Raw genomic sequence first — 7,511 nt, 5'->3', positions numbered from 1 at the left:
GGCAAGAATGTTTGCCTCAACAATAATTTGCTGTGAGCAAACGTCATTCGTCAGCTAATCATAGCATTCATTGGCCGCACATCTCATCATGTAAACTAACTGACCAATAACAACTCTATGAGGATGAACAACATGAAGGTCCGTTTGTCCCCCCAACTGGGCCTTAATCAGCCTGTGTAAAGGCTCTATAGTCAAGCGTCAATGTTATTGGCTGGTCTACCAGGGCAAATTGCTTCACATCAAAGGACCCTTGGATTAAGAACTTCTTAAAGGGGTTGTAAACTTTATTATTGAACTGTCCCTTGGATATGCTATTAAAAGTAATTCGGTACAGGTCCGCTGCCCATGATCCCCACTGATCACCTGTTTTCTGGGCCGATGTGCTCATGCAGTGGGCTGATTTCTGCAGGAAGTAGACAGCTCTCTTCTCACTGCAGTGGCCAGGCTTGGTATTACAGGTAAAGTTCCCTTTCACTTCATTGGGAACTTTACCTGTAATACCAAGCCTGGCCACTGCAGAGGGAATGATGTTGTCTGCTTCCTAGAGAAATCAGTTTGGTGCACAAATGCTCTGGCCTACAAAACAGTTGATCAGCAGTGATCATTGGAGAAGGGTCCCCACTAGAGATGAGCAAGCACCAAAATGCTCGAGTGCTCGTTACTCGAGTCGAACTTTCACTGATGCTCGAGAGTTCGTTTCGAGTAACGAACCTCATTGAAGTCAATGGGCGACTCGAGCATTTTTGTATATGACTGGTGCTCCGCTAAGGTTTTCATTTGTGAAAATCTTAGCAAATCACCAAAGTCATGTAAAAAACACAGAAATGGATAGGGCAGGCGAGGAGCAACATGCAGGGCTGCATTTTGGGCTCCGAGGTCTCACTATTAAGCCACAATAGTGGCAAGAGTGAGACCACCCCACCCCCCACCCCGCAGTGTCAGTATAAAGATCGTTCTCCTCTGCCACAGCTGTAACAGCTGTGGCAGAGAAGAACGATGTTAGCCCATTGAATTCAATGGAGCCGGCAATACAGCCGGCTCCATTGAAAGCAATGGGCTGCCGGCGAGCGCAGGATGAATTTTCGGGAAGGGCTTAAAAATATAAGCACTTACCTGAAAATCATCCTAAAATGTGTAAAAAAAAAAAAAAAAAAATGTATACTCACCTTTCAGCTGCAGCCGGAGTTCAGCCGCGTCTGGCCGGCAGTTCTCCTGAACTGCTTTCTGTAGTATTCAGCAGGTGGGGATTTAAAATCCCCGCCTGCTGAATGAGCTGCCTCTGATTGGTCACAGCCTCACCAATCAGAGGCAGCTCTCACTCACCCATTCATGAATTCATGAATGGGTGAGTGCTGCCTCTGATTGGCTCAGTGCAGGGACCAATCAGGAGCAGCTCTCAGCTGAATGAGAGCTGAGAGCTGCCCCTGATTGGTCCCTGCGCTGAGCCAATCAGAGGCAGCACTCACTCACCCATTCATGAATTCATGAATGGGTGAGTGAGAGCTGCCTCTGATTGGTGAGGCTATGACCAATCAGAGGCAGCTCATTCAGCAGGCGGGGATTTTAAATCCCCCACTGCTGAATACTACTCACAGCAGTTCAGGAGAACTGCCGGCCTGCCGCGGCTGAACTCCGTCTGCCGGGACAAGGTGAGTATTTTTTTTTTTTTTACTTCTTACACATTTTTGGATGAATTTCAGGGAAGGGCTTATATTTTTAAGCCCTTCCTGAAAATTCATCCCGCGCTCGCCGGCAGCCCATTGCTTTCAATGGAGTCGGCTGTATTGCCGGCTCCATTGAATTCAATGGTCAGTGTTCGTTTAATCGAGACGAGTACCTCGTGGTGCTCGTCTCGAGTAACGAGCATCTCGAGCACCCTAATACTCGAACGAGCATAAAGCTCGGACGAGTATGCTCGCACATCTCTAGTCCCCACTGATCTACTATTGATGACCTAACCTAAGGACAGGTCAACAATAGTTTACAAATGGACAGCCCCTGTAATTGGCTATGGTAAAAAAAAAAAAGGCGAACCGAGAGGATGGCCTGCTTTCCCTTTTACTTTTTAGAGTGGCATGCAGCTGCTGAAAGAAGTGGCTGGCACCCAAATCTTTTGAGACGAGCGGGCAGGTACTCACAAAAGGCAATACTCGCTCGGGTAATGTGCCTTAGCGAGTACGCTCGCTCATCTCTAGCTGCCAGGAATGACAACAGCTTTTACTTGTTTCTGGTCTTTCTGCAACCTGCAGAGATGCCAGTGCAGAACAGCTCTACTAAGTCATCCTGATGAAGGGGCACACCTCAGGGTGGTGGAGCTCTGCCTGTACTCTGGTAATTACAGTGATCAGAGGCAGAAGTCGGAAAACCCTGATATCTAGGTGAGTCTCAAGAAGGGCACCTGGATGAGTGGATATTCTCTTTCAGTTCTTCTTGAAACTTCTTGGCTTCTGATACGTTCCTTAATTATCTTGGCTTTACTATTTGTTAATTAGGTTTTAATTTGTTTTTTGGCTTCAGATGTTACGCCCTTGTTTCCTGAGGTTGTAGAATTCATTACTGCGCAGGCCATTCTAATTATATTGTTCCATGTAGATTCTTTATCTTAATCCTTTAATGACATGACCTATTTTGGTCCTAAGGACGTGACAATTTGGGGGGATTTTCCTCTCCACTTTTTTATTTTTCTGTCGACATGGCCGAACGAGGGCTCATTTTTAGCGTGACGAGTTGTAGTTTTTTATTGGTACGATTTTTGGGTACATGTAATTGTAAAACTTTCATAAAATTTTATTGTAGGGCGGGGAGAAAAACATCAATTTTATAGTGTTAATCATTCAGCATAAACAACAGTAAATTTGTTCTATGGGTTGGTACGATTAAAACGATACCAAAATCATATATAATTTCTTTTAGGTTTTTTTCCACTTTTGAACAATAAAACCCCCTTTTGAAATTTTTTTTATTTTGCATTTTTCCATTGATGGAGCTCTGTGGGAGCTTTTTTGTTTGCTATGAGCTGTAGATTTTAATGGTACTATTTTGGCTACATATGGCTTTTTTCAATGGTGTAGCTAAAAGCTCATGGGCCTAGATGCAAAAGTTTACCTTGGGGCCCCCCCAACTTCTCTTAACACCTTAATGAAGAGGCAAAACTTGAAGCTCCTGGGCCCCAATGCAAAGCCTGTGACAGGGCCCCCAACTATAATGCTTTATTTATAGTACTGGGCTCCCTATATGGAGAATAGAGGCCTTATGGGCCCCCTAAGGCTCCTGGGCCCGGGTACAACTGCACCCCCTGCATCCCCTATAGTTACACCAGTGGCTTTTTAAATCACTTTTAGGCTACATTTAAATGGGCAGGCGAGAAACCCAGCCCGATATCACGCGTGTTACCCGGGGACCTTGACAGTCCTGCCTCCAGCAAGCTAATGCTCTGATTGGTTAACTCAACACCGGATCAGCCAATGAAAGCCAGCACTGGGTTAACCAATCACAGCCATTCATCGAGCACTGACTGTGATTGGCTAAGTGTCAGACAATCACAGCCAGCGCTTCTAGCAGACGGGGATTTTTGAATTCCCGGCAAGAAGATGAAGAAGAAGATCAGTGCTGGGACCCGGGGAGAAGCTGCTGCAGCGCCCCAGACAGCGCGGGAGAGGTGATGTATACTTTTTTTTTTCCCCTTCAGTTACAGCTTATTTTCAGGGGTGGGGCTTATATTTCAGGTGTCATATGCAACTTTGTAGCGCTACAAAATTGCGATATTGCACGGTGTAGCAATGCGATATAGCTGCAATTTTCTTGCGGCGATGCTGTGTTGCCTTTGTGAAGGAGGCCTAATTTTATTGTATGGAGTGAACGACATTATATACCGACCTTTTATGCGGCACAGTATCAAACGCTTTGGAAAAGTCCAGATACACAAGATCCAGTGACTCTCCCTGCTTCAGTCTGGAACTTACCTCTTTGTAGAGGCTGATCAGGTTGGTTTGACAGGAGCGATTTCTCATAAACCCTATGAGGTCCTCCAGAATAGCATCTCATAGAAACCCTTCAAACATTCTAACCATAATAGAAGGTAGACTTACCGGCCTGTAGTTTCCAGGCTCACTTTTTGACCTTCTTTGAATATCAGTACCACATTGGCTACGTGCCAATCCAGTGGAACAGACCCTGTCACTACAGAGTCCTTAAATATAAGAAACAACAGTTTGTGTATCACATCACTTAACTCCCTTAAAGCCAAGTGGTGTATGCCATTGGTACTCGGTGACTTCAATCTTTTTAAGACGGCTCTGCATTTCTCTGTTAAATTGTGATCATTCTGCGCTTTTTTCACGCATTCGAGGATTGCAAGTGTTTTTCCATTGATTTCCCATCCCTCTCGTGTGCGCATCACATGGAATGCAATGTGTTTGACTGTCACAATAAAAATCAATGGGCGATGTGTTCCAAAGAAAGCAAAAAAAAAACTGTGACTATTCATGTCGTATCATCGTTGTGAGAGAAAACATTGCTAAGTGTCTTACCCCTTAAAGACCAGGGTGTTTTGGTCCTAAAGGACCAGACACTTTTTTGTGATTTTATGCATGTGGTGGTTTTATGGCCCTATTTTTTTCACCAGTTACCAAAATTATTTTTTTTCTTGACATATAGAGATATTTTGATTTTTCCACTGAATTTATTTTTTTTCATTGTATTAGGCCACCTGCCCACAGGCGAGTCAAACCCCACATAGGGGATTCCCACAGTGGAGTTCAACCAGGTGCCCGGGCGGTGCACCCTGTTTACCAATGTCTTCTCCCCTGCTGCTGATGTGCCGGCCAACGCGCAGACACACGTGTGCAGTACAGATGACACCGCACCATTGCTATGGCGATGACGTGGCTGCCACGCCGCTTCTGCAGTGATGATTGCAGAATGGCCGTGGGACGGACGGCTTTCATTGACTGCAATGGAAGCTGGCCGTGCGTAGCTGGCACAAAATCGCAGCATGCTGTAATTTCTGCCCCGCAATCGATTTCCGCTCGTGCTATGGGCTGGATTTGCTGTGTAATCCCGCTTCAGATTTTGCAATGCAAATCCGCCCGCGTGCAGGAGGCCTTAGTGGTATTGTATACAAAAAGCTAAAAAAGAATCAATTTTTTAAAATTCAGAGTTGTTTATTTTAAAAATTATGCTGAAAATATTTGCTATATAATTTGTAGTCTTGGATTTCAGGGCGAATATGGTGATGGTTTAGGTTGGCGTCGGCGGTGGGTCGTTTTATATATTATTCTGTAATTTTTTAAACTGATTTTTGTATTATTTCTTACATCTCTGTCCCACATGATGTTGTATAAGACTTCGGGGGGATATTCACAATGCCACACTTTTCCAACTGTAACTGGGGCATCTATAGGAGCAGCATCCATCCGTCTGTCAGTCACAGTTGGTGCCCACTGCAGATGGCACGGGCTCAGCTTCTTAGCTCGTGCCATGCACAGGACGAAAGCTTACAGTACTCACCACACACTGGCGTCACCCCGATCCTCCCGACCAGTCTCTGCATTGGCTACAGCGGTGACATGGCTGTTTGTAGGGGGGGGGGGGGGGGGATGTCCGGCCAAGTCTTCTTTGTGCCCCAGAAGAATGTTATTTCTTTAATTATGGTACACTGTTCCTTTAAAGTAATGTTGGTGCTTTTGTTCTGTGATAGCGGGCAGCGGGCAGAGCATGAGAGTGATGTGTGCTGCAGTTTGGACACAGCTGGAGAGTGTTGGAAGCTGACTGCAATAGGGGCCACCAGCAGTGGCCCCGCTGGTGGCCCCTATTGCTGGCTTAGCAATAACAGGCTGGCTTAGAAGGGGCAGAACAATCTGTCTTCTACCGTCTGATTGCAGAGTCGACCCGACCCTCCTTGCTGCACTACCAATTCTTCTCTGCCTATGGTGGATACAATCGGTGGACTCGCTGTTGTAAGTAAACCCAGTACCCGGGTGCACAGAAAACAAAGACTTTGCTTGTGACAGACCCCAAATAGAGGACCATCCACATCCCAGTCACTGGAGTCTGTCAGCCGCAGACTAAAATGACTAGAACTGTGTGGGACACCTACAGCCCAAGTAAGGCTATTACATTTTAACTGTTCTTGCTATCTTGAAATACTTCCCTGCGGCTCGAGTAAAGCCCTCATGTTGGAACTGTTATAATAAAAAGTTTGTGCAGAACCACGACATGAGTGAGGCTCCGGCCTTCCAATGTTATCCCCGAAGTATATGCTGAGGTGCCAAGCTAAGAGTAGTGTTTGAGGCTGAGTGACATAGGCCAAAGCCAGATTTAGCCTTAACGAGTCCATAATCAATATACGCAGACAAGGCCACCATGACGCCCACAACTGTACAGACTCTGGTGCAGACTGACACTCCGGTCCCAGTGGTGGTAACTGTTTGTGCTGAGTTGCCAACCCAACCCTTCATGGTAGAGGAGACCCCAACTAGAATCACTACTCAGAAGTTAGTTAAAGTATCGCCAAAACTGGGTTGCTCTTGTGTATAAAAAGATGAACTTGTGTAGGAGCAGAGGTGTGTGTGACGCTGCAGGAAATTTCAAAAGTTGGGGAAAAGTAATACCTGTGAGTATAACCACTGAGTGGAGTATCATGGTCTGGTAAAACAAGGATGTGCTGCTAACGGACAGAAGGAAGTCCTGTTGCCCAGATTGTGCCAAACGCATTCTCCAGTTAGCTGCCTACGGTCGCCCAAATCACCGATGCAACCTGAAGTCTTACCTATATTCTGCTCCTAAACCTGGACTGTATTTTTTTGCATTAAAACCATTTTAAGCATGTGGCCAACTTCAAATTCAGCACCTCCGCATTGCTTCTTTCCTCGTCAGCCATGCCGACCGGGCATTCTTCCATCAGTTCCTGCAGATGCTAAAAGTTCATAGAGCTGTGGATTCTGCTGTGCCCATTGACTCTCCGATGGTAAAACCAATCCCAACCCTGCCTGAGACGGCAACTCCAGCTTAAATGTTTCATGTTTACCTATGTGACCAATGACTGCAGCCAATGACCCGGCCCTGAAGGGGAATGCTATCAGTGACCCCAATATATGCTTGTGCCCATTAGGTACATGTCCATGTGACCTGTTTATGGGTCATTACTGGAACCAAAAGACCCAGTGATGATACAGGTCACTGGACGTGGTACTGGAGCACCGAACGGGACTTCCAAGGGCATGCTGAGTAATTTAATAAATTGGCTACCTAATTTTGGCCCAAAGGCCCCTAATCTATATAGGCAAACACATAATTATACCAGACACATGGTAGGTGGGGCCTGTTACACTTATTTTAATGGGGCCCAGGACCTTCAAGTTCTTCTATTAGCAGCAGTGATTACATTTCTGCCACATTCACATGAATGTAACTGTACCACACCCTCCCATGAATGTAATAAACCACACCCTCCCCTGAGCAATCCACCAATCATAACCACCCATCTCTAGCAGGTCACCGCCCCTGCTTAA

This window comes from Eleutherodactylus coqui, chromosome 9 (genome assembly GCF_035609145.1).
Source record: "Eleutherodactylus coqui strain aEleCoq1 chromosome 9, aEleCoq1.hap1, whole genome shotgun sequence".
NCBI lineage: Eukaryota > Metazoa > Chordata > Amphibia > Anura > Eleutherodactylidae > Eleutherodactylus > Eleutherodactylus coqui.
This window is presented reverse-complemented; position numbering follows the sequence as displayed.